Genomic DNA, 27,765 nt, shown 5'->3' on the forward strand with positions numbered 1-27,765 from the left:
TCAAGTTGTGTGATCTCTGGTTGAGGTGCACAGACTCCCAAGTTGTGGCACTCGGGCTCTGCGGCATGTGGGATTTCAGTTCCCTGACCAGGGTTTGAACCCGTGTCCCTTGCACTGCAAGACTGATTCTTAACCAGTGGACCACCGGGGAAGTCCCTTTGGTTTCGTCACTTTTGACGAGGCCCTTAACCTCGCTAAGCCTTCATTTCTTTGCTCCTCAAAGGGAGGATCATTGCCTGTGTCTACAGGTGGTTGTGAGGGTAAGTAATGATCATTGGCAGGGGCGTCCAGCAGCAGAGACGGCCACTGCAGAGGCTGGTGGCTCTTGTTGGGATCTGCCATTTTCCCAGGACCATTCTGTGAGACTGCCTGAGGTAAAAAGGGTGTTCCCAAACATTTCCGCTTTTTGAGATAAAAACCTTTATTGTTTTGTAAAAAGATTGAATGGAAAAAAGAAAAGTGCAAACCATACTGAGAAATGAACAAAAGGGAGAAAAATCTCAAATCTACTAACCTAGAAATGATCACAGTTAAATCTTTACTGAATAGCATTGCAAACATTAATTTATGCATACAGATGCATTTTATATGTAATTTCACACCACTGGGAAAATTCACAATATTCAATATTGAAACTGGCTCATTAAATTCAACATGTTGCAGACATTCTGAGCCCCAAAAATATGCATCGCTTTTTATTATGGAAGCTATCCCGTATGTTTCACGCATGTGTATCTAACACACGTGTACCATACATAGCCCCATGCTCTTATCACTCACCTTCCAGCAATTATCAATTCATGGCCAATCGCCTTTCACCTCACCCCATCTTCTGGTAACCCTCCATTATTATTATTTTTTATTGTGATAGATACACATGACATAAAATTCACCATTAGTGACATTTAGCACACTCCCGGCGTCGTGCAGCGGTCACCTCTAATTCCAGAACACTTTCATCGTCCCCAAGAGGAGGCCCCGTGCCCATTAGCGCTCACTCCCCGTGCCCCACCTCCCTCTGCTCCTGGGGACCACTAATCTGCTTTCCCACTGTTATTTTAAACCAAACCCCGTCTGCAGATATTTCACGTCTCTCTAAAATCCAAGGACTCAGTGCTTCCCTGGCAAGCCAGTGGTTAAGACTCCAGACTTCCACTGCCCGGGTGAAGGTTCAATCCCTGGTCGGGGAACTAAGGTCGCACATGCTTCGCAGTGTGGCCAACAAGTGAATGAATAATAAAAATACAAGGACTCTTAAAAGCATCAATTCGAGACCACTGTCACACCTGAAACAACAATTCTTTAATCTTATCACCTGTTCAGGTATCTAATTATAGTGCCTTTTTTCTTTCTTTGGATGCACCCTGTGACACGTGGGATCTTAGTTCCCTGATCAGGGATCGAACCTGCACCCCCTGCATTGGAAGGCGGGGTCGTTAACCATTGGACCACCAGGGAAGTCCCTGTAATGTCATTTTTAATAGTGCATGATATCCATTGGGTGGATATAGCACAATTTAATCAAACATTTTTTTAGCCATTCGGGTTGCTTGCTGTGTTTCCTTATTATCCAAAAAAAGCACTGGGACAAGCATTTCTGTGCTCACTTTCTTTTTTCTTTGGCTGTGGTGTGATTATTTCCTAAGGGTAAATTCTTAGAGAAAGGATTACTGGGTTGAGTGCACACTTTCCATTTTGATACTTGGCGAGTTATAAAGGTTGTTCCAGCAAACACTGCCTCAGCAGAAAGTGCACAGCATGGCTAAGGGAAGGTAAACCCACAAATACCCTCCCGTGAGCCTTGGCCATCATAACTTATCCAGACGTGCCCATGCTCACCCATTTGTATGGAAACGCCCCCGTTGCACCGGGCTCAGGGTCTCCCAGATGCGATCAGGGCTCACGGCCATCAGCTGATACCCACACTCAGGAGAAAAATGCCACGGCGCACCTGCGGCCACAGTCCAGACAGCCCGTCCGCGGAGGGAGGCAGGAGCTATCCTGGAGAGGGATGAATTCAGGAGGCCCCGAGGGCAGAGACAGGCTGGTTCGCAAACACGCCCGTCAGGCCGGAAGCCGGGGACGCTGTGGGAGGAAACCCACACTCTCCTGTGGAGAAGAGGAAGGAAGGGGGACCGGCGGGAAAATCCTCCTCCGCTCTGACCCAGCCATCGCCGCTCCCTCCCGGCTCCCCGCGCACGTCCCCGCGCACGTCCCGCACGGCGAGCCGAGAGCTCTCCTGCACTCAGCGTTACAGCATGCGTGCTCCGGGCGGAGTTCTTCTGCAGCCTCGCCTGTCCCTTTTGCATGCCTGGCTTCTGTTCTGTGCAGAGCCCGGCCCCCAGCTTCCTCACCCCGCCGTCCTTCTGCTGGACGCTCGGGCATCCAGCCTGCTGCACAGGTGACGGCCCACGGACCGTCGCTTTTGCAGCTCCCTCTCTTTGCTGATGCCTCCCTAGGAAACGTTGTGCTGGGTAGTGGTGCGATGGTGTCGTGGGTCTTGACTCTCCTCTCCTCTGGCCTCCTTGTTTCCAAGAAGGAAACGTATGAGTTCCGGTGACGCAGAGAGCACAGGTTTGTCAAGCGTAAGTCAAGTAGCACGACGTGCCTGTATATCATCTAAAATGCTCACGCATTGTGGGCGCATGATCAAACCTTTTCTCGCATGGAATACATGACCGTTAACAGCTTGGTGGTGAGGCCTGTGGGTTCTTTGAGGACCAGTACGACCTTCTGCGGGGCTTCCCAGGTGGCTCAGTGGGTAAAGAACCTGCCTGCGATGCAGGAGATACAGGAGATATGGGCTCGATTCCTGGGTCAGGAAGATCCCCTGAGAAGGGCAAGGCACCCCACTCCAGTATTCTCGCCTGGAGAATCCCATGGACAGAGGAGCCTGGTGGGCTACAGCCCATGGGGTGGCAAAGAGTCGGACACGACCCAGTGACTGGGCACACGGGGCCTTCTCCTCCCTCTCTGTGCCTGCGGTCAGCACATCCCACAGATGTCTGACAGGTGCTTCCGAAAGGCAGCCCCAAGCAGCCCTGCCCGCTTCCAGCCTCTGCCATCCAGGCCCCCCTGCACCTCCAGGGCTGCGTTTGCAGCTGTGGGAGCTGGACAGATGAGACTCTGAGTAACAGGGACCCATGCCTGCCCTTCCCTGAAAGAGTGCCAGAAAAAACAGGAAGCACTTTAAACAAAAAACAATAGTTAATTATTTTTGGCGGTGCTGGGTCTTTGTTGCTACAAGTGGCCTTTCTGTAGCTGCGGGGAGTGAGGGCTGCTCTTTGTTACGGAGCCCGGGCATCTCACGGCCGAGGCTTCCCTTGTCGTGGCTCCCGGGCTCTGGAGCACACAGGCTCAGTAGCTGTGGCACACGCGCTTAGTTGCCCCAAGGCACGTGGGATCTTCTGGACCAGGATTTGAACCTATGTCCCATGTATTGGCAGAAGGATTCTTATCCATTGGACCACCAGGGAAGTCCAGGAAGCACTTTTTAAACTTTTTTTTTTTTTAAGGTGGAGCATTTTAAAAATCTTTATTGATTTGTTACAATACTTCTTGTTTTTTGGCTTCTTGGTTGTGAGGCATGTGGGATCTTACCTTCTTGATCCATGATCAAACCTGTAGTCCCTGCATTGGAAGGCAAAGTCTTAACCACTGGATCGCCTCAAAAGTCCCAGGAAACACCTTTTTTTTTTTTTTTTTTTTTAAAAAAAGCATGTCCAGTTTCTTTCCAGAATGAAGTAGCAATAGACCCGAAGGGACAGTGGAGGGCTCAGTCTCGAGCTTGGGTGATGGAGCGCCTTTGCTGATAGGTGCCCCTCCCGACGTCCCCTGCCCAGCCCTGCCCTTTGCTTCTCCTCTCACGCCCGGTCCAGCTCCTGTTACACAGAAACCAGCCCACTCCCCTTGCTTCAGACGCACTTCCTGCTCTTCCATATTCCTCGGCTCGTTATTTTCCCTCTTACATAGTATTTCATGTGTACCAGTCAGATTCTCAATTTAATACGAAGCAAAAACCCTTAATCTGTCCTTAGTCTATTTAAAACCAAATGACAGTGCCTGAACTGCATGATCGCCCGGGCTGAGCACTCAGTCCGTATGGGGCTCACAGGCCCCAGCCAGCAGAAAGGCACGGTTATTTAGTGTGAGTTTAAAAACTGCGAGTCGTCCAGTGCTGTTTTTCTCTTCCCCAGTGCCAGTCCCTTTGCAGTAAATGTGCCGCAGTGACCCGTCTCCTCTCAGAAAATGGCCACGCGGTTGTCCAGAGCGGGTCCTAGGGCACATTCGGTCACCAGTGAGCGGCGGAGCTGCTAAAACTCTGAGCAGCACGCTGTCCTTGGCTCAGCCCCTGCGGAGTCGCAACTCGTCACTTGTGAGATGGGGACACACGCCACACAGTTGTGACTCTGCGTTTCCCACAGCCCACTGCAGTGCGCTCAGGCCACTGAAATACCATTAAGCCCTTTTGGCTTAATCCCCTTGGCATTTGTGGATCTGACTTCTGTCAGACCACTGTGTTTCAAGCAACCCAAAAGTAAATGCCGTGTCCCAATTTTAATATTAATGGATTTTTCTTGTCCCACTAATACACACAGGAACGGAGTAGTGAAAGTTGTGCTCACAGTGGAAAGCAGCGGCCCCTGCCCACAGCCTTCCATCATCCCTGCATCATGGTCCCCGCCACACACTGCATCGTTTGTCTTTGGGCTCAGACCCCAACCTGAGTTGTGGGTGTGGAGAGGCCGGTCTTGGGTGTCTCCTGGCCAGGGTGCCCACTGTCTACCTCTCCACTGGAGCCTGCGCTCCTCAGACACACGCCTCTTGCTGTCTCTGTGTGTAAGGTGACTGCGGGTGGGCCGGAGCATTCTGTCCTGGGGCCAACCGGAGGGAGAGAGACCCGTTAAGGAGCACACCCCGTCTCTTCTCCCTGCACCCCGCCGCTGAGGCTGACCCTGGGCGGTGCTGGGTCTGGTGCAGGCATGGCTGGGGCAGCGGCTCAGTGAGTCATGAACGGTCTGCTGAGAGGAAGGTGCTTTACCCCTGTTCACAGGGGCGAGCTCAGTGCCTTGCCCGAGATCTCTGTTAGGAAGTGGGGATGCTTTGATCAACATCTGTCTGCTCAGCTAGACTGCTGGCTGCCAGGAGTGTGCAGAGCGCAGGGCCTGCCACATAGTAGGTGCCCAGGATTTGAATGAGTGTGTGAGCAGTGGTGCTGAAATCCCAATGTAGAGTTTTTCAGCTCGGAGCTGTGCTTTGCCACATTCCCTGGATGAGGACCCAGAGAAGAGCAGGAGCAGAGAGCGTCGTTTTCCTTGCTGCCTGGTGGGGGAACCCGGGAACAGGGAACTCTGCTTAGACACTGGCCCTGGAGCTTGAAAGAGTCACTGCGGCTTCCCCAGAGCCCAGGCACTCTCCAGCCTTCTTGGGATCAACTCTGTTCTATTGCATTGAGCCTCGGGGAGAAGGAAACGGGCCACGTGAGTGGGATTTTCATTGGCCATCGTGCTGGTGTCCTTTTGCCTAAAAGCAGCTAAAGAAGATAATCTATAATCACAAATTGAATTCTGTCTGAAGAACTCCTCTGCCTCACGCAACAGTCAGTCCTGGCTGGTTAGGTTAGGTTCCCCTGGGGATGCTCCGGGGAACCTGAACGGTGGCCCCGAGCGTCATGGCCGGTATGGTGGCCTCATGTGGACTGATGGGAGCGCGGGTAGGGTCTTCTCAGTGAGGGGAAGTGGGGCCTTCCCAGGGGACAGCTGGGCCTTCAGCATTCCACATGGGAGGTCTGACCACGTGAAGGTGCTGGGTCTTGTGGCCTCGGAGGCTTGCAGCAGCTGCCCCAGCTGCAGGGTGTGGAGTGCAGAGTTTCTCAGTGGACAGCCTTTCTCTGTCTCTCTCTCTTTTCTAAAAGTTAGCTTTCATTTTTTAAGATTGAGGTATCATTTTTTAAAAATATTTGTGTATTTTTATTTGTGTGCATCTGGTCTCAGTTGCAGCACGCAGGATCTTTTGGACTCTGCGCGTGGACTCTCTAGCTGTGATGTGCAGGCTCAGTGGTTTGGACACATGGGCCAGCGTGTGGGATCCCAGTTCTCCGACCAGGGATTGAACCCAAGTCCCACAAATTCTTAACCACTGGAGCACCAGGGAAGTTCCCAAAATTGAGATATAATTGATGTACAACCTCATGTAAGTTTAAGCTGTACAGTGTGTTGATTTGACACATTTATATATTTTATTTTCTTCTTCTAGTTTTATTGATATCTTTAACATTCAGCACTCTGTAAGTTTAAGGTGTACAGCATCATGATTTGATGGACAACCATTCTCTTTGGTGTTCAATACGTGTCAGTTTTAATGCTGTTACTGAGCATAATCAGTTCAGTTCAGTCGCTCAGTCGTGTTTGACTCAACCCCATGGACTGCAGCACACCAGGCCTCCCTGTCCATCACCAACTCCCAGAGTTCACTCAAATTCATGTCCATCGAGTCGGTGATGCCATCCAACCATCTCATCCTCTGTTGTTCCCTTCTCCTCCCACCTTCAATCTTTCCCAGCATCAGGGTCTTTTCCAATGAGTCAGTTCTTCACATCAGGTGACCAAAGTATTGGAGTTTCAGCTTCAACATTAGTCCTACCAATGAATATTCAGGACTGATTTCCATTAGGATTGACTGGTTGGATCTCCTTGCAGTCCAAGGGACTTTCAAAGAGTCTTCTCCAACACCACAGTTCAAAAGCATCACTTCTTGGGTGCTCAGCTTTCTTTATAGTCCAACTCTCACATCCATACATGACCACTGGAAAAATAGGCATGCCATAACTACCTATGGGCTTCCCAGGTCACACTAGTGGTAAAGAATATGCCTGCCAATGCAGGAGACATAAGAGATCCAGGTTCAATTCCTGGATCAGGAAGATCCCCTGGAGAAGGAAATGGCAACCCACTCCAGTATTCTTGCCTGGAGAATTCCATGGACAGAGGAGCCTGGCAGGCCACAGTCCATGGAGTCGAAGAGAATCAGACACAACCGAGAGTCTGAGCATAACTGCCAATATTTAAACTGTACAATTTGGTAAGTTTGATGTACATATCTATGAAACCACCACCTCAGTCAAGATTAGGGACATATTGCCACCCCAAATTGCACTGTGTTCAGCCCCTCCGACCTCCCCAGGCCACACTGAGCTGCCCAGGCACAGTGACGTTTGCATTTTCTGGAGTTGTGTGCGAGTGGACTTGTACGGGAGGTCTCTTCTCCCTCTCCGTTTGGCCTCTTTCGCCCAGTATAACTGTTCTGAAATCCACTCACGCTGTGCACGTGTCGCTGGCTTTCCCTGGAGATGAGCCGCAGCTTACCCACTGCCTCCTGCCTCAGGGTGTTGCCAGGACCTGGCTGCTGCAGGTAGAGCCGCTATGAACATTTGTGTCCAAGCATTTGCGTGGACATGTGCCTGCCTTTCTCTTGGGTAAATACCCAGGGGTGGCATGCCTGGGTCAGAGGGTAGGTGGATGTTTAACTCTCTAAGCAATTGCCAAATTGTCTTCCAAAGTGGTTCTATGATTTTATACGCCCATCAGCAGTGGGGGGGAGTCCAGGCTCGGGGAGACCAAGTTAGCCTACCCAGGAAAACCAGAGGAAGTGTTCAAGTCAGGTTTTCTTGACGAACACACTCACTTCGCCGTTTTTAAAGTTATTTTTTAAAAAATTTATGTGTTTATTTTTGGCTGCACTGGGTCTTGGTTGCTACGCACAGTCTTTCTCTAGTGCAGCGAATGGGTGCTTCTCTTCACTGCAGTGTGGGGGCTTCTCATTGCGGGGGCTTCTCTGCTTGTGGAGCAGGAGCTCTAGGCATTTGGGCTCAGTGATTGTGGCCCAAGAGCTTAGTTGCTCTGTGGCAACTGGTGGAATCTTCCTGTACCAGGGATCAAACCCACGTCCCCTTCATTGGCAGGCGAATTCTTAACCATTGAACCACCAGGGAAGCCTTCATTTTGCCTTTTAAAAATGACTGGACATTTTTCTCAGGCATTACAGCATTTTATATGTCCTCTTTGCTTCAAAGAACAAGGGGCCGGTGCACAGATCACATTCATTGGGACCCCTAGTGTGGAGGCAGATCAGGAAGGTCACTGTAGATACAGATTTTGCCTCTTTTCTTTCCTCTGGGGCCTGAAGCACCACATCTTAAAGTAAACAAATAGCTCTGCAATACTGCTAATACTGGCGCTCCCAAAATATGACTGATCGTGTAAAATCTTTGCCTTAGGGAATGTTTGAGCGAGAATGCAATTCACGGAGATTTGTTATTTTTGGAAATAGAAAAACCATGACACCTTGATGCAAAACATGCCTTTTCTCAACCTGGTGTTCCTTGCTGACCCTGTCCCTGGGACCCAGAAGCTTCCCAGAGCCCTGCTACTTAGGTCAGCCAGGCAGTGCTGGAGCAGACCGCCCTGTCTGAGAAATGAGGGTGGTCACTCAGGACTGTGCTAAGGGAAAGTGATCCCCAGGACTTGAGACCTGCAGAATGACTGCTTCCCCCGACGAAGAGGCCTCAGAAACAGCAGTTTTTGCAGACCATGTTTGTCCTTTGATGAGTTTTAATCATAGATCTGGAGCAGGCAGTGCCTTCTGAGTTAGAAAACTTGCTTTCTTGCTAAATTTTATGGAGATAAGTATATTTTAAGTTATCACACAACAAATGCTTACTGCACATCTCTCTGTGCCAGACAGTGTTGGAGATAAAGATTGAGTGGAAAACAAAACCAGTCTGTGCAGCCAGGGGCCTCACTGCCTGCTGGGAGAAGGCAGACAGAGCCACAGACAGTCATGGTGGATTGTGTCTGACACTTGACTGGGGCAAAGCAAGCACAGTGAAAGGCACCTAACCCAGTCTGGATGGTCAGGGAAGGCTCCCTGGAGGAGGTGATGCATAAGCCAAGACCCAGAGGGCTGATGGTGAGTGGAGTGCAGTGATAGTGAGGCTCAGAGCGGGCAGAGAGCATGGCCGTCCTGAGCTGAAGACAGTTCTTGCTTGGGCGGGGGGCGGGCGGGGAAGAGCAAGGAGGAGTGGGGAGGTGAGGACGTCCCAAGATGAAGCTGGAGAGACCAGCCCGGGCCAGATCCTGGGTTGTGAAAGGCCTTCCCAGCCAGGTTCCCCTCTGGACCCCAAGGGCTGGTGGCGGGAGCCTCAGCTCTGCTCCTCCGGCGGCAGGTGGAGAATGTGTCAGAACGAGGCTGGACGGTGGTGGCAGAGGGGCCAGTGGATCCAGGTGGCAGGTGATGCCAGCCGCGGGTAGTGGCCGTGGGGAAGGAGAAGGGTACCGGGATCTGAGAGAGCCTCGGGGCAGAGCCTGGCTCTGTCCTGCCTGCTCCTCTTGGCGTCTGAGGTGCCAGAACCCAACTGAACTGGGATCCTGGCTGTGCCACCTTCTAGCCACACGACCCAAGACAAATGATCTAACCCAACCCCCTCCCTGAGTAGGCGATGGCACCCCACTCCGGTGTTCTTGCCTGGAAAGCTGCATGGACAGAAGAGCCTGGTGGACTGCAGTCTGTGAGGCCACGACTGAGAGACTAGGCAGCAGAGCCCCGTCCCCACTCGGCCCATTCCTTTGTTTCGAAGAGTCGGGCTCTGTGAGGACGTGTAAAGTGTCAGCACCGCCTGGCCCACCTGGCGCCCGTACAGGTGACGGTGGCGGGGGGGGGGGGAGTTTGATCGGCTGCAGCATGTCCTGCGGGCTAGGAAAGGGGAGGGGAAGGCGTCCTGCTGGCCCCTGGGGGTGTCCTGTTTCCCTGGTGTCCCGTCAGCCCCCCGGAATCGCTGCCGGGGCACAGCATGCAGAGTCCCACCCGGTTCCCAGGGAGCCTCGTGCTGCAAGGATAACCTTCAGCAGGGAGCCCCCGGGCCTCTGCCGCGTGGCGAGCAAGTGGTGGCCACGCGCTCAGAGCGGGCCCCGGGCTGCAGGCACTCAGCATCCTCTTTCCAAAGGCCGAATGTGCTCTCGGGTGGCTGACAGACCAGACAAGGCCTTTGGTGTGATTGACCCTGACAGACGCCAAGAGGAGCATAAAAAGAGTCTGCAAGCTCAGGCTTGCCGAGCTCCCGCCATGACACGTCCCCTTTCATGTAAAAGTAGATTAGCCCCCTGGCTCCAGCGTAATGAGTCTCTAATGCTGGGGACCGTGGTAATTAATAAGTTGTAAACATTGACTTTTGATTCAAGGCTTCTTGGGGGAGGGGGTGAGTAATTAATTTTAATAGCTTTGTACAAATTTACATGAGATATCATAAAAGGGTGAAAAAAAAAAGGCTCGACATCAGCTTGTTGAGGGGTATTGAACTCTGCTGGCCACCTCAGAGTCCGCACCGTGCAGGAAGAAGGAGAGTGAGGGGGTGCTCCTGGGGCTGGTGCAGCAGCTTCGGACTGCAGCAGCCTCTTGAGCGAGCTGCAGCCTGAAGGGAGGCTCCTGGAGCGTTCACTGCACCATCTCTGAGGTGCACCCTGGAGGCCTCAGGGAGAGGTTCTGAAAGGAAGCCCAGCACTGACCAGAGGGGAGGCCCTGAGTCTGGCAAGCGCATGGGGACCGCGTCCTCAGCAGATGCAAAAGCCAGGATTTCTGGGCTGTGAGATCAGCCCTCTCTTAGAAACGACCTGGCCCATCTTCTTTCCAGACTGCACGTCTTCCACTGTTTCCAGGGGCCAGTGGCCAACACACATGGGCGAGGTTTCCTTTCCACTGACCCCACCAACTCAGGTCAGATACTGCAGAGAGAAAAGATCAACCTTCAGAGCGCACAAATATCAGAAGAAAAACACAGAACACACAAGAGCCCCTGGGGCCACTCTGAGGGGTTCAGCACGTGGAACAGGCATTTGCTTGGGCTCCCCAGGCCCCTGGAGAACCCTAAGGGGAAAGAAACGTTCGATTGGAGGTGGTTTGGGTGCAGCCCTTCCAGAAGGCAGCCCCACAGACAGGAACTCTGACGGACAGACCTCAGTACTAACCCCGAGAACACAGCGCATAGCAAGATTTCCTTTCCTTGAGATTCTTTCTCGGTAACAGCTTTGCCTCCTCCTCAAGTGGAAACTCTGTTCCCGTTTTAGAGCGTAGCTTAATTTGACTTTGTGCGTGTTGTTTGAGGGTGGCAGGGATGTGAATCTTGTGCCCTTCTCCACACACGCAACACTGGCATTCGTCTGAAAGAAACCGAGGTGTTGGGGTGACTCCGTCCCCCTGGTCCAAGGCGGTCGGGCTGAAGGAAGATGATATAGGCTCCTGGGGTTGGCAGATGCAGAACGTTTTGTTGTAGGTGTCCATAGGTGGTGGGCTCTGTGGGCTGGAGGTGAAGCTGGCTGGATGACACGCAGGGCTTATTGTCAGGTTTGAGCCTCAGCCTGCGGGCATTCCCAGGTCAGGAAAGACTTTGGATATGTAGCCCCACATGACGCTGCTGTTGAGCCCAGTTTTTAGGGAGAGAGAGAAAGAAGGGATGGCAAAGACTGGACAGCCTGAAACGGCATCACCCATTCTGTAGAAGTTTTAGCTGCTTGCCTAGTTTGCACACATATATAACCTGTGACGGATTTGAGGGGAGGCAGGAAAGAACAAAGCCAGGGTGCCCTTGTTGGTCCTGAGGCTTCAGGATCTGCCCGTGCGAGCTGGATTTGGAGCGTGTTTATTTATGTGTTTCCTGCAGTTTCCACAGCTGTTTGCTCTTACAGCTTGTGTGCTGGTAGCTTTCAGGTCATACAAAATAGCAAGACTGTCAGCAAAATGCAAAAACCAACCCTAAAGAAATGGGCAGAGTGCATTTTACTAAAGAGAGAGGGAGAGAGTTGGGGGAAGACTTGATAGGTTATTGGTTAGTTGTTTGCTTCTTTTTTGGTTTGAGATGTAACTTTATGAGACTTCACTGGCAAATGAGGTCAAGGGTCTTTTGAAGACCAGCAAGCTTTTGGATGAACCATTTAAAAATCAGTTAAGGGGTTTTTCTTCTGTTGTCTCTGTGCTTGCCTCACTGCATAAAATTACTGCCCTGAAACTAAGGGGACTAAGAGCTGATAATCGGAGTTTTAAAATTAATCATTTGGCTGCGGCAGGCCTTAGTTGTGGCACGCAGGACTTTGATCTTTGCTGGTAAGTGAGCTGTTCATTAAAATTGATTGTTCTCTTTTCTCTATACATGTTTGAGACACTCAGGTCATATCTGAGAAATATTCCTCTTGAATCATTTTCCTATCATGCAAATATATATTTTTAAAATTAATTGATTTGGCTGTGCTGAGTCTTGGTGGCGGCATGTGGGATCTAGTTCCCTGACCAGGGATCCAGCCTGGGCTCCCTTTACTGGGAGTGCGGAGCCTCAGCCAAGGGGCCACAGGGAAGTGCCTGATAATTGGTTTTTGAAGTCCATTGCTTGGAAGGACTTTGACAGTCAGGGTCAATATGATCCCTGATCCAAACACTGCCCTTCCCTGGTTGTGAGACCTTACCTCTATTGGGGGATCCTAGCTACAGTCAGTCCTGCCTCTTTCTGGTATCCATGCCACAGTCCTGTCCTGTGAAATACTTGTCGATCTTAATTCTACTTTGTGGATAGAGAAAAGCATATGAAACAGCAGAGTGCCTTAGCTAGCTCAGATTGGCAAGACAGAGACGGTCGCAGTCGTCTCCCAGGGCTGGGCACAGGCCAGTGGGGGTTATAGAAGCCTTTGCCGTGAATGGCTTGGTTCAGAACCCAGCTAGCCTCCCTCTCTATCCCTAGTGGGTACATATCACCAAAGTCAGCAATAGAGTCAGAGGGCTGATTATTAAAAAATCTGTAAGCATTTATCAGAGCAGCAAGAAACTCAGTATTTAAGAACCATGTACAGAAGCTTCAATCACCAGGGTTTGCATGATAAGAAGTCATTTATGAATACAAGTGTTTTTTCATCCACCATCTGCAGTCTCGTTTACTGAAGAAACTGAGGTTATAAACCTTCTTGCAGTTGCTTCCTGCAGACATCCACTTGCAAGCCCATGGACAAAAGTTTCCATTTGTATTTTTTAATGAATCGTCTCTCCGGGGTTTAATTAGTCATTGTGGCTATGCATGAATCATTCATAATCTGGGTTTGCGCATGGCAGTGAAACTCAGATGAAGAGAAACAGTATTTTCTGGCAGAATGTAAAATGCTCTTTGGCCAGTTATCATTGGTTGACATGTCTTGTCGGGATAAACGTTGATTATTGGCAGCTGTTACATGTTTTGGTTTGGGTTCTTGTCTATGGGGAGGAAAACAACACACAAGCCTCAAGTATCTTGTTTTTCCTTTTTTAAAAAAGTTGTTTGTTTATTTTGGCTGCGCTGGGTATTAGTTGTGGCACTCCGGATCTTCGATCTCTATTGCCACACATGGGCTCTAGTTTCCCGACCAGGGATTGAACCCAGGACCTCTGCTTTGGGACCGAGAAGTCTTAGCTCCTGGACCACCAGGGAAGTCCCCTCAATTATGTTCCTCATGGCACATTGAGAACCCAGAGTCTAACACTCCCCAGCCCACCTGGCATCAGAGAGGTGCCTGGAGCCCGCGAGAGTAACATTAATAATCACTGCTGTGTGCACCTGCCACGTGCCTGGCATTTCTACATGCTTTATGCGTCATCCTTCAAGTAACTTGCCCGCAGTCACCGAGCTAGTAAGTGGCCGAGCCTGGCTTTTGGACCCAGGTCTGGCTGTCTGCAAGTCCTCTGCCCTGTTCAGTCTACCATGCTATCTGAAAGCCGAAGGTAAGAGTGACTGAGGTTGTATTTCAGCTAAAAGGATGATTTGAAGAAAGTGATTAAAAATCTTCCACGTGATTTGGGAAAATTCACGGCCGCTATTTCTTCTCTGACTGCTTCTGGCCTGCTCTCCCTCCTCTTCCTTTCGTGGGCCACAAAATACACATATTTTAGGCCCTTGGACCCACCTGCCACGCGTCTTTTGTGCTTCGTTCTGTCTTTTCCATCTTTATTCTCTGGATATTTTTGATTAACCAAGCTTTGAGTTCATTAATCCTACTTTATGCTTACCCCTTCTGCTATGGAGCTTAGTCAATGAACTCTTGATTTCAGATACTGTATTTTTAAATCCTAGAAATATCCATTTGGTTATAGACTTCCAATTCTACTGAAATCCTCCATCTATGTACCCATCTTGTCCTTTCCTCTTTTTTTATTTGACTTATTAATCGTTGTTATTTTGAAGTTCACTTCTTGCCTGTCAAGCTGCTTGGGACACCCTTGGCGTGCCAAGTGGCTCTTCTCACCGGCTCCTGACGTTTCAGCCATCTGTATTTCTGAAAGTCCACATTTCTCATCTTTGGTTTCCCTGACTGCCCGTGTGCTCTGTGCAGGGAGAACACTAAATTTCTGAGAACTTCCCAGGAGTTGTGGAGGTTATCTGCTTCAGTTATCTCGGTTCAGAGCCACGTAACCTAGAGCCCCTTGGCTGGGAAGTTGAACACTACTTGGTCAGAAGCAGGGTGCTGGCATTTCAGGCTCATAACAGGGGCAGTGACAGTCTGTGCCAGTGTCTTAGGAGCAGTCAGGTGGCCAGAGAGGAGGCGGAGCGCAGGCGGCAGGCTGCCATGGCGGGCCAGGAGGAGGAGGAGGGCTAGGGCCAGGAGGAAAGGGGGGCCAAGGGCTGCTGGAGCTGAGGCAGGCTGCTCATGGGCGGGCAGGAAGGGCTGCACTATGCAAGAGCTTGGGCTTTCAGGGCCCAGCAGGGCACCGCTGGGCTGGGAGGGCAGAGGGTGGGCCTGGCTGGGGTTTAACAGCTGCACCAGCAATAAAGGCGGCCTTCCCGGTGGGTCAGGAGGGGTTTACTGGTTGTCAGCAGCAGTGGCAGTTGGTCTACCCACCAGGACGAGAGTGTGTAATGAGAAGGTCAAGGCGCAGGGCCTGAGCCGCGGGGCAGAGCGGGGAAGACATCCTGGGGGCAGGAGTGTCATCCTGCTTTTGTGGACAAGAATCCGTGGCCTGTGTTCCAGTTCTTTAGGCTTTTCCAGAACCTAGAAAATAACTGAATAGAAATTTAAAATCTTGCTGTATGGCTTGGATTGTTTCTGTTAGTTTCAAATCTTGAATATTTGGGGGTCGTCAGTATAGATGTGGCCTGTCACGTTGGTAGAAATTCTGGGCTTTGTGCTAGTGATGTGTGTGTGTGTGTGTGTGTGTGTGTGTGTGTGTAGAAATGGACTTCCCTCGGTCTCTCATTGGCCTCTGGGATGGTGAGGATGCAGGCATGCTGGTGATTGCTGGATATGCCATACATTAGACAAAGGAATTAAGCTGAAGGAATCATTTGTTACAAAATGCTCAAGAAAGTCCATTCCAAGTGAGGAAATGCACCAAGATTTGAGACTCTCCTCAGGAGAGTCAGTATGTCCGCCTGGCAGTTGTTGGGTGTTTGGAAGGTAGCTGGGAAGTGCCCCACCCCCTCATCTGATATCTGTGGCCACTGAAGCAGGAAGCCCACACAGCCCATTCTCCTGGAGCCTGATCCGCTTCTTCTTCTGTAAGATAGTGCATTTATTTCCGTATTAACATTTGTTTATTTGACTGGGTCTTACTTGCGGCATGCAGGGTCTCTGCGGCACTGTGGGATCTTAGTTCCGCCACCAGGGATCATAGAGAGATGGCTTCTTAACCACTAGACCGCCAGGAGAGTCCCCTGACCTGTTTCTTATCTTTGGACTTTGATGCTCTGCTACCTTAAAGGGGAAAAATGCTCTTGGAAGTCGTTTTCAAAGGAGAAAAAGATGATGTTAGAAGATTGTCGAGGTCGTGATTCTGCTTGTTTGTAAGGTACGACATGTGCCTTGTGATCCTTCTTGCTTGGTGTGAGAATGGAAGGAGCCCACCCCCCTCCCTTTCCATCCTGCCTCCCTCCCGCCCGGCTGACGCCCACTCCTGCGCCCTTTGTGAGTGGCCAGCCCTGCGTGCTCTGTGTAGCCGCCACAGTCCATGAATGCTTGAGCAGAGTCCCTCATGCCTGCCTGGACAGCATTTATTAACCTTGACTTGAACTCATTCCTTTGGTTTTCCCCCTTCAACTGGAGCTTCTACCAAATGGTAAAAATGAAGTTGTCTTTGGACCTGAATTAATGAGGCATAAAAGTTGTTGTTCTAAAGAGAGTTAGGGAGGGGGTTGGGGAGGGAGGTGGGAAGGGGGTTCATGTTTGGGAACGCATGTACACCCATGGTGGATTCATGTCAATGTATGGCAAAACCAATACAGTATTGTAAAGTTAATTAAGTAAAAATAAAAATTAAAAAAAATAATAAAGAGAGTTAAAGCAGGAGTGGCCAGTTTAGGCCAGTGAAGGGAAGGGTCTCCTCGTCCTGGACTCCAGAAAGGCTTGAGGCAGGTCCTGAAGCAGGCGGGGTCTGGGTGACTGAACATTCTGTGGAGTCCCCTCTGCTTGGCCAGACAGGCTCGGTTTTCTCAGACTTGCAACCAGAGGGAGTCCCCCCGCCACGCCCACCGTCTGCATGTCCCATAGGTAAGCTGAGCTTCGCTGAGCATGGACATGAGGGTGGCCAACGGTGGCCGTGTTTCTGGTCTGTGGCAGAGCCAGGGCTCCCCCATTGGAAGTCTGGGACTTTCCTGGCTGGGTGTGAGGAGCAGTGGGAGGGATTTGAGCAGAAATGAAGAAACGTGGAAGCAGTTCCGCGTGACATCACCAGGCCCCGAGCAGCCCCATCTGTTGGTTGATTGATGGATATGAGGGAGGGAATTGGATTCAGGTGAGGAGGGGACCCCCTAACAGCCCTCCCTCCCTGGGTTCTGAAAGGAACTCTTAATTGGTTAACTCCTCGCATCCCCAGGGTGTATGACAGTGGGGAAAGGAGGGCTTGAGCCAAGGGCCACCCAAGGGCCCCTCCCTCTCTGGATTCTGGTGAAGGGCCAGCCTTCTTTGGCCTCGATGGGGCTGGGTAGCACCCTTATGCCGGGTCAGGTTCCGGGCCATGCTGGCGCATTTTAAGAGGCTGAGCTGCGCTGTCCGCCGCCGTCCTCGTCCTGCCAGGGAGAGAGCTAGCCTTTGTCTAGCCTGCTGTGCTGGGGGAGAGCTAGTCCCTGCTTGGGACCGGGCTGGAAGCAGCGTGTCCAGTTCTCCGGGGACTGGCGAGTGGCCTCGCGGGGAGCCCTTCGCTCTTGGAGAGCGGGACCCTGGGGGGCAGAGGTGGCCTCATAAGGCTGGTGGGGAGGAGGCTGGAGGAATGAGGACGCGCTGCGCCGCACCCCTGCCGCGCTCAGGCTGACCGACCGGCGGGCGGAGCGGGGCGCGCGGCTCCTCTCGGCTCGGTGGCGCTCGGAGCGCGCGGGCTGGCCGCTGTCCGCGGTGCTGAAGGGGCGGCCGCGGCGGGGAGGCTGGCGCGGGGCCGCCGGGCAGCACACACCCAATCCGGGGACCGCCCTCCTCCTCCCGTGCTCGGCGCGGCGGTGGAAGCCGGCACTGCACCGAGATGGACTGAGAGCCCGGCGACGGAAAGGCGGCGGCGGCGGCGGCGGCAGCTGCAGGAGCCCCCGCAGCCTCGGGGCCAGACCCGCTTCCACACCCAGGAGCCCCTCCCTGGGGTGAGTAAGGGGCAGGCGCAGCCGGGTTGGGGCGGTCGAGTACTGGAGCATGGGGCTCTCTTGGGCTTTAAAATTTCCCTTCCCCATTGTAAATTTCTTCCAGCCCTGATCTTGAGTAGCCTACAAGGCTAAGGGCTCAGATCTCTGCCCTGGTACTTCCCCAGCCCTGGGATAGAGGGCAGGCCCCTCTGCCCTCACAAGCCAGGGGACAAAGGGTTCAGCCAGAAGTCTAAGAACGGTTCCAAGGCATGTCCTCCTCCCAACCCTGGACGCAGCTCACTGCATGGCACTGGGAAGGGCTGTTTGTCCAGGCTGTTGTCAGAAGGGCAGCACGTTCCCCTCTCCGTCCCCGGGGGGATGGCTCTGGGCACCCTGGCCACTGGAATTCAGCCCAGACAGAGGCCAGCCATCTTTTAGCAGGGAAAACAGGCTTGAGCCTTCACTGGGGCTGCAAGTGAGAGAGGTAAACACCTCCCCCTGCCTTCCTCCGGTCTCCCAACACCTGAGCTGCTATGAGCAGGAATTCAGGGGCAAGGGTCACAGTGCACCTGCCCGTTGCCAGTGGGCTGGACTCAGGCAGAGGAGCTCTGGAGTTACTGGGCAGGCACTCCCTGCTAGTGTGTGTGTGTGTGTGTGTGTGTGTGTGTGTCTATTTTCCCAGCACGCAAAGGGGATTTTAAACTCCGGTGATGCCTGTCACAGGAAAAGCCCTTCTCCAGCCGGCCTGTGCCTCTGAGTAAGCAGTCTGAGGTCACGCTGGTCAACTACCCAGTCCGAGGAGCCCTGGGCTCCCTCTGTCCCTAAAGCTGCCCCCCGCCTCGCCATCCGCTGGGGGGAGATGTGTTTAAACTTGATGGGTCACCTCTGCCTTCGATCCCACCAGCATTCGGTTCCCATCTCCATCACCTGGCAAGGTCAGACAGACCTCTTGGTTCCTGCTGGGCGGGCTGTTGGGGGGGCCTTTCCTGCCTCAAGAGAGGACTCTGGGTGATTTGGGGAGGTGAGGGGCTGGAAGGGAAGGGGAGAAGTCTAGTTGTGCAGGATTCCAAGCTGTGTGAGGTGCTTTTCTACCCTTGGATGGGTAGAAGTGATGGATGTAAGTGAAGCTTCCCAATCTTGACAGGCTCGCGCTGTAGGACTGAGGTCTGTGTTTCGTTCCGTCTGTCTAGCCTAGGCTGTGGGCATCAGAAACTGCTCTGGTGGGCAGCTTCCTTGGATCATGGGGTGTGTGATGGTGCCGATGAATGAGAGGTGGAGAAGGTGTGCGAAACGGTGTGCTGATTTTAGGGTCAGTGTGGGCTGCAGTGGAGCTGCAGTGTTGACAGAAACGCATGCCAAGGATGTGCTCGCATTACTTGCATAAAGCAGACCGCTGGTAGCCAGGTCCCATTTATCTCTGACCAATGTTCTGTAAGAGGAAAGGTCACCGGGGGAGAGCACGGTAACTGCACCTCCGGCATATATTCAATTTACATTATTCTTGATTGTTTTTTTCCCACCCCAAAGCATTTTTGTTTTGGGTAGGTAAGTTTTTTTCCTATCACGTAAACACTTTGTATTTTGGCCAGGTGAAAAAACCTCTTTAGATCTAGCATCATTGTCTGAAGGATGCCTGACACATAACTGTACTTTGACATCCTCGTTGACATCCTTGTTTCATTAAAGTACGAGGTTGAAAGTATATAATGGCAGGTCAGCTAAGCAGCAGGCCATTGCTTCTGCTTTGGGGAAACAGGGTTATTTGAGCTTCACGTGTTGTTTGTTTTGAAAATACATTTATAGCCCCAAAGTTTTCCATATCTAGATCAAATTGAGGTATGTGTATATTTTTAGCATGCTCCACACCTGTAATGCAATCAGGCTACCTATTTTTATTCACAGTCTGAGCAACTTAAAACCTCCTCAATAATTAAGGTGGGCTCAAGTTCTCTGTAACTGAAGAAGATAATACTTGAGGGTTGCCTGGATGGTATGCAGTCTTAGACCCAACTCTCAGTCTCTGCTCAGAAGTCCTGAACTTGGTTGTATCATGTGCAAGCCTACATCTGTGCACATTTGTCAAATGGGTATGAAAAGTAGGAAAGGAACCTTTCTGAATGGATTTCTCAAGGCCAAGGCAGAAAGTAAAGATATAACGATGAACTTTTATTTTGATGAAAGCAGTTGATCTTGGTTTCCTGGTGGAATGGTGTCAGGGATGGCATAACAGCTGTGTCATATAAGGGAATGAAAAGAGGCCCAGCTTTGTAGATTGAGAGAGCAGGGTTCAAGTTCCCATTTTTACCTCTTATTTATGGTATGCCGTGATGTAGCTTCTCTCAGCCTCAGTTTTACCATTTGTAAAATAGAGAAAGTTACAGCTGCCTGGTATGTAAACAGCACAGGATGGTATGTGCTCAGTGTTATGCCGAATAATAATGTCCATAATGATATATTATTATTATATAATATCCAATAATAATAATATCCACAGTCTACCACCACCGTTTTTTTTGTTTTGTTATGTCTTGGCTGCACCACGCGCCATGTAGGACCTTAGTCTCCCGACCAGGGATCAGACCCACGCACTCTGCCTTGGAGGCAGGGAGTCTTAACCACTGGCCTGCCCAAGAAGTCCCTGCCACCGGTTAATAGGAGCATGTGAGCGTGCTGAGACAAAAATCTCCACCCTGTGGTGTTCAGTCTCAAGCCACGCAGGCCATGACAGGACTCAGTGGTTTGCCTTCGGGTAGCCTGGTCCCACCCTGGAGGTGGTCTTCAAGGTGAGGACTGTCCCTGGGTCTGAGGACATTGGTTGGCCAGTGGTGGAGCTCAGATAAAAGGACTGTTCTCCCCAAATGCCAAAGGCCATGAGGGGGTCTCTGTCCAGAGAAGCCCCTTCCAGGAAAGGGTTTGTGGCTGCTGCTGTTCCCGAAGGTTCTCTTCTCTCTGAGACAAGGTTTTTCTCCAACAATGGTGTGTCTTCTCCTCCCACCTCTGTCCCACGTGCCCTGTGGTCACAGCAGCTGACCCTGGGTGGGAGCTCACTTCAGGCCAGGCTTTCCTGCCTGCCCTCCACCCTCATGACAGCCTTGTGAGAACCATCACCACATCTGGGATACAGATGAGGAAACTGAGGCCTGAAGAGGTTCGATCACAGGCGCCCGAGGTCTGACCGCAGCCCCCGCCTCTCCAGCACAAGGAGAGGGCCCCCGGCGAGCCGATGGCACGGGAGGGGCCGTCATCACCAGGCTCACAGTCCAGTGCCCTGCCTCACGCTGCGCTGGCAGCACTATGCTGGCAGGAGGAGGGAAGATGAGCAGGGGTCAGGGTGGGCCAGACAGGATCCCAGCAGGAGAGGGGTCAGCATCCGAGACCTTCTCTTCCCAGCCCGCCGAATCGGCTCATCCTCACGCCGGGGCAGGGCTGGGACAGCAGCGGCCGAGGCCGTGAGCAGAGCTGGGCGGGGAAGGGCCCTTGGAAATCAGCAGGACTGACCTCCCAGGATACGAAGAGCCTGAGGCGCTGAGAGGGACTGATTCATCCTTGGGAGGAGGGTCTTTATTCCATTTCCCAGGGTAAAAGCCCCCCTTAACTGACCTCTCTGGGGAGCCTGGGGTTTGCTGGTGGCTCTGTCAGAAACGGCTCCCTAAGGCCCAGGGGCCTCTATGATCCCAGAGAAGACCCGAGTGGGCAGCTCTCTCAGGTCCGGCTGCCCAGCCCGGGAAGCCGCTCCATCTGGCCTCTGCTGGCACGTGGATGCATTTGCAGACTGCACCAATTTCCATCTTCCGGGTGATGAGGTAATTTGAAGGTTATTCAGCTGAGTTTGTTGGCCCCCCTGGCTTGAGGCCTTCCTCTGAAAACACCTCCTGCTAACAGACTGGACACCAGGCGTTGATATAGAAAGACGTGCTCGTTGCCCATAAACTCGAATTATTGGCGAAGTGCGTGAATCTCTCAGAGCTGCTTTGCACATATGCCCTGTCTCAACGGTGCCTTAATGAGTGTACCCATGAGCTTGCTTTTTTAATTGAATGGCATTTCATGAGGCTAAACTAACAGCAGCCCCTGCGAGCGCACTGCTCTTCCTGGGCTGCCATTATTGGCAGTCACTGGCTCCTGACCTCTTAAGTCTCCAGCCTTGAACCTCAGCCCCTGTGGGCCTCGACTCCTCCTCTCTTACCTCCTCCAGCCTCGCTCTGTCCATTTTCCTACCACACTTCCTCTGGCTTCGGTCCGTCCCCTCCGGCCATGCTGCCGCTGCTCTCATTCATTTCCTCCTTATCTGCTGACTTTCTGCCCAAGCCTTTGACCAGCTGCCTCCCTGCTTCGGGCAGCCCCTCGTAGACGCACCCCAGCGTGCTTCCAGCAGACTCATCTTTCAGGAACACCGGTTCTGCTCTTGTCACTGCTCTCCCGACAGACGTTCCCTGGCCCCTTTCTGCCTCCAGCACGAGGGCTGATGCCTCAGGCCAGCCCAGCTCCCTGCACTGCACAGTGCAGAGCCAAGGCCTCTCGTGCAGCCCAGCCCTCCTCCTCTCCCAGGCAGTGGTCCTCCCGAGGCCTGGACACATCTCTTCTCGCCCCCAGCTTCTCCAGGCCCAGCCTCAGAGTTTCTTCCTCCAAGCTGCCCTCCCTCTCTGACTTTCCCTCCCCTGCCTGGACCCAGAACACACTGGCTCCGTCATCCGTTCAATCACAGGGATCAGCAGAGCTTCACTTAGGCTCAGATCTAGTGCTGGGCACAGAGTTGCCAAAGTGAGCGGCCTGGGGTTGTGTTGCGCACCGCGCCCCCCGACCAAAAGATATTTTGAAGTCCTGACCCCCAGCACCTGTGGATGCGGCTTTATTTGGAAATAGGATCTTAGCAGATATAATCAACATGAGGTCAAGAGGGGGTCCCTAATATAATATGACTGGTGTCCTTACAGAAAGGGAAATTTGGACTCTCACACACACGCACGCACACACCCACCCACACACACACCCACACACACACACACACACACACACGGGAAGGTCATGTGAGGATGGACACAGGAATGCCATGGGAAGGAGGAGGCAGATATTGGAGTTATGCTGCGGCAGGGCAGGGGCTCCCAGAGGCCGGAAGAGCCAACGGCAGATCCTTCCCTGCAGCCCTCGGTGGGGTGTGGCCCTACCAACAGCTTGGCTGTGGGCTTCTAGACTCCAGAATTGTGGTAGAATACGTTTCCGTTCTTTGAAGCCACCCGGCAGAAAATGAATACAGTGAGTCCCAGCCCTTCCTGGCCTGAGAGGTGCTGACTGTTTGCAGGGGGCAGACAGCATCTTTTTGAGTCCGTGTGATGAGTGCAGAGGCACGCTGTTGTGATGGGAACCCCAAGGAAGGGCCCTCCTCTGAGCAGTGTACCATCCCCTCTCCAGGTGGCGAGCGGTCAGTAAGGCTCCCTCGGGGAGGCCCACAGCCTGGTGTCCAGAGGTGAACAGGAGCCAGCCACACAGGGGAAAGGGAGGGCATCCCAGGCCAGGCGAGCAGAGGCTTGAGAGGGAAGGGCAGCCAGGTGAGCCGGGGAGCGGGGAGCTGGGGGCCGCTTTGATCCTGGTGGGCTGCAGTTGGCCAAGGAGTTGGAACTTAAAACTTGCTGCTGTGGGTGTCAGGGAACCACGGAAAGGAGGTAACAGGGGAGCAGATGGTATTTTCAGTAAATGATTTCATGGCGGCAGGAAGGATGTATCAGAAGGGGTAAAAGAAGCTGAGACCTTGGAGGTGAGCCAGGGGCTGGAGAAAAGGCGTATAGATTTGCAAACTGCTCTGGATTTAATATTGTCAGGACCCAGCGGCCCTTCAAATGTAGGGGCTCAGGGAGAGGGAGAGACCCTGGGAGCTGACCCTCAGGTCAGCTGAGAGAGAGAGAAAATTGTCTGGAGAGGGAAAGCTTGCATTGAGGGAGCGGAGGAGAAGTGCTGGGCTCAGCTGGGGAACACTCGGGTGGCTGTGGAGGTCTGGAGTTTGGAGGGGAGGACTCTTCTGAAGGTCCAGATGGGGAAGTGTGAGCAGGGAGATGGGACTTGGGGCCCTGGCCATGAACACCATCCCTCGGGCCCAGCACGGAGCAGGAAGCGGACAGGGCGAGGGCCAACTCCTGCCTGGGGGCGGGGGCAGAGGAGGCTGGAGGGCAACGGGTGTGTGGCAACGGGCCAGGAAGCAGGGGGCGGCTGGTGTGACCCGGGCCGGCCACAGGAAGGGCCCCAGGAGGGCATCAGACTGGGCATCAGGAGGGCTGCGCTCGGGGCGGCTCATCTGAGCAGCAGAGGGTCTTTCATGCCTTCCCTTCCCTGCATCTCTGTCGGCACCGCCGACCACACCCTCCCTCCCCCTCTGGCACCTCTCCCGACTGCTCTCCCAGAGCGAGCCTGGCAGCCTCTTCCCTGGTCGCTGAGGGCGGGGGTGGCGAGGCCTGCCGCCAGCCCGGATGACAGGTGCCTGAGCCCACTGCCCCCCACGCCCGGCTGCAGCCGTGTCCGTTCTTTGCAGGGCCCACCGCCATGGGCGGCTCTGCCGCTCCGCCTCATGGGGATTGTGCCACGGGTGCAGCAGATGCTCCAGCCCCTCTCTGGTTGCTGCCGGCCAGGTTGGTCCGTGTGCACTGATGTGGTGGCTTTGCTGACGTGACTTCCGGGCCCTCCTGCTCCCGAACCCACTCGCTCCCCCTGTGCCCGCTCTGTGCCTGACCTTCCACCATGAGAGAGGCTCCTGTTTCAACATGAGCAGGAGCTGATTCTGCAGCACTTTTTCCAGCGATGACTGGCTGAGAGATTGCTTTAGGTTAGGAAACGCAAGACTGTAAAATATTTAAATGATTCCAGAATATATTGTCTTGGCCAAAAAGTTTGTTCAGGGTTTCCCTGTATGGCAAACCTGAATGAACTTTTTGGCTACTCAACTTAACAAAATTTAGGCATCCATCATTACCTCCTACATCTCACGCCCTGCTAAAGAGACACACCCCCCCCCTTTTTTTTTTAGTAATGGTCCTTTCTCAGCTCTCCCCATGCATTCACAAAGCCATGTAAGTCCACAGGCACCCACGCACACATACTTACATGCATATATGTGAGGTCAGATCATGCATATTGAAAAAGCAGCTTGCTTTTTCCCTTACCAATATGTTTTGTAGATCTTTACATGTCAATACAAATAGGCGTATCTCACTTTTTTAAAAGATTTTTTTTTGTGTGTGGACCATTTTTGAAATCTTTATTGAATTTGTTACAATACTGTTTCTGTTTTTATGTTTTGGTTTTTTGGCTGTGAGGCACATTCGAGCTTAGCTTCCTAGCCAAGAATCAAACCTGCACCACTTGCGTTGGAAGGTGAAGTCTTAACCATCGGACCAGCAGGGAAGTATCAGGTGTATCTCATTTTTAAAATAACAGCATGGGAGGAGGAAATGGCAGCCCACTCCAGAATTCTTGCCTGGGAAATCCCATGGACAGAGGAGCCTGGCGGGCTACAGTCCACAGGGTCGCAAAGAGTCAGACATGACCGAACGACTAAACAGCATCATCATCCTTGGTTTCAAACATGTTACTAAGCTTTTTCTTCATGAAATTTCATAGGACACATATGAGTATGTATGTGTGTGTGTATGTGTACACCTTTATGCCACATATGTCACAGTTATTGATATAGGTGGTGGTTTTTGTTTTATTTTTGCTTTTATTGTCTTTAAAAATATTAAACACTATAATTTCTAGCTAAAAAATAAAATAGTAACAGCATTGTTACATTGAACAGTTGTTGTTCAGTCACTAAGTCACGTCCAACCCTTTTCAACCCCACGAACTGCAGCATGCCAGGCTTCCCTGTCCTTCCCTAGCTCTCGGAGTTTGCTCAAAGTCACGTCCGTTGAGTCAGTGATGCCATCCAACCATCTCATCCTGTCGTGTATCATAATCTGTGCAGTCTTTTCCCTCCTCTCAGACAGACGTTTCCTTTATCTTTTACTATCTCAGGGAGTTCCCTGGTGAGCCTGCTGCTTGTCCGTGCGTCTTTGTGTATGTGTGCCAACGTTTCCAAAGCATAGATTCCTAGGAGTGGAATCGCTAGGTTGCAAGGGCATAGCCATGATAAATATCAATAGGCACTATTAAATCATCAGTGCCCCCCAAAGGCATAGACTTACATCTCCCAACAGTGTGAGCTGTCCAAAAAATCTACCCCATCGTTCTTTTTACTCTTTGTTACTCTAATGGGCAAATGAAAAGGCATTTCTTGCTCTGTTTTGCATTTCTATTACTACCAATGAGACTGAGTTCACTTTTTTTCTGTTTATTAACCAATCATATGCATTTTGTGACTTGTATATTCATATTCATTGCCATTTTACTGTTTATATGTGTGTGGGGGGTGGTTTTTTGATGCTGATATGTGTTTTTTTTTTTTTGATGCTGACTTGTTTTAAGTCATGGTTATTTCTCCTTTGTTGGTTATATATTTTGCAAGTGTTTTCTCTTCCTTGCTTATCTATTTATGGTGGCTGCAGTGCTATGGAATTTCTAAACGATCTATCAATTAGAGGCTTGTTTTTAGTACTAGGGAAAGAAAAGGAGCTTGGAGGTTTAAAACGTCGCATTCTCAACCCTTCTCTGGCCTGTGCTTGCTCTTCGACTTTGAACAAAACCCGCAACATCACTGAACTTCCATTTTGCTGCTGTCTATCCTTCCTGGCCTCCCCTGCCCTGCCCTCTGCCATGAGGGTCACCGGAGAAGCTGTCTCCTGGGCTTCACAGCCATTATGAACTTCACTTAAACCAATGTGTTGATGGACATTGACAGCCAGTCTTCTGATACAGGCCCGTCTGTGTCAGTGGCTTTCAGGGTGCCAGGACTCTGGCTCTGACTTTTCCCTGGGGGTGGCGTTGTTGTTCAGCACTCATTATTTGTTTGTTTAGATGTGCTGGGTCTTAGTCGTGGCATGTGGGATCCTTTAGCTGCAGCATTCAGAATCTTAGCTGAGGCACGTGGGATTTAGTTCCCTGACCAGGGCTGGAACCCGAGCCCCCTGCCCTGGGGACACAGTCTTAGCCACTGGACCAGCAGGGGAGTCCCTTACCAGGTGTTTCTTGAGTGCCTGCCCCACACCGGTGATGTCACCTCATGACCCTGCAAAGGAAGTGTGTTCATTTGCTCTGAATGCCATAACCAGATACCACAGACCGGGGGCCTTAAAGCACAGAGATGAATTTTTCTCACCGTTCAGGAAGCCAGCGTCCATGGTCAAGGTGTCGGCAAGGGCCGGCTTTATCCTCAGGCCCCTCTCCTCGGCTTGTCGGTGGCTGCCTTTGCCTTGTCTCCTCGCATGGTCACCCCTTGATTTGTGTCCCAGTCTCTTCTTTTTATAAGGACACCGGTCATGTTGGATCAGGGTCCAGTATATGACCTTGTTGTACCTTAGTCACCTCTTTAAAGGCCCCATCTCCAAACAGACTCACATGCTGAGGTCTGGCAGATTTGAATTTCAACATGCGAACTTGGGGGCACAATTCAGCACAAAACAGGAAGACAGCCCCGTGTCTGGATGAGCATCAGGGAGCGGGGGCTCCCGCACTTGCTTTCAGTCATCCAGGGAGCGGGCTGCAGATCTCAACTCAGACCCGTGCGTCTGACCCCTCCCCCCCGGCCCACGCCTCCCGGGAGGAGCCTGACTGCCGTGAAGACTGTCTTGGCTCCTCTGCCCTGACGTCCTGCCCGCTGGTCACCGGCCTCTGTCCCCGCCATCCTGCAGCCTCATAACTCACGCTCCCTTGAGCAGGATAGCTGCTCCCAGCCCACTCTTCTGCATCGCCTTTGTCCCTGCAAGAAAGGATTTCATATAAGAATTCACTTTTTTGACCGTATCTTGTTCAACTTTTGTTCTTGTGGGAAAGATCGCACAGTAAGATAAAGAGCATGTGGAATACAGGAAACTGCCCGGTAACCTCACACCCTCACAAAACTGTTCTTGGTTTTTGCACGTCCCCTTCCCTTCGCCCCTTAGCGCGTACAGTCGTGTTTCACAGCTCTGGTGTCACCTTACACAGGGCCCGTCATGCTCTGCCCTGCTCACTGCACATGATCACTGTCAGTTTCCCTGTCTTTATAACAACGACTTTAATGGCTGCGTAATATTCCACTGAGT

General features: G+C 52.1%; 1 protein-coding gene across 2 annotated transcripts in view; it reads left to right on the forward strand.

The window, feature by feature from the left end:
• The window catches only part of OSBP2 (oxysterol binding protein 2), a 120,394-nt gene that overhangs the window by 32,598 nt on the left and 60,031 nt on the right, over positions 1 to 27,765 (forward strand). Inside the window, exon 1 of one of the 2 annotated variants that reach the window (XM_040251115.1) lies at positions 17,483 to 17,620. The exons of the other annotated variant lie outside the window; for it this stretch is intronic. The gene's annotated coding sequence lies outside the window, so the exon portion shown is untranslated. Of the gene's footprint in view, positions 1 to 17,482; positions 17,621 to 27,765 lie in introns of those variants that run through there. 2 annotated transcript variants of the gene reach the window in all.

The sequence above is a fragment of the Oryx dammah genome, unplaced genomic scaffold (assembly GCF_014754425.2).
Source record: "Oryx dammah isolate SB20612 unplaced genomic scaffold, SCBI_Odam_1.1 HiC_scaffold_12, whole genome shotgun sequence".
NCBI lineage: Eukaryota > Metazoa > Chordata > Mammalia > Artiodactyla > Bovidae > Oryx > Oryx dammah.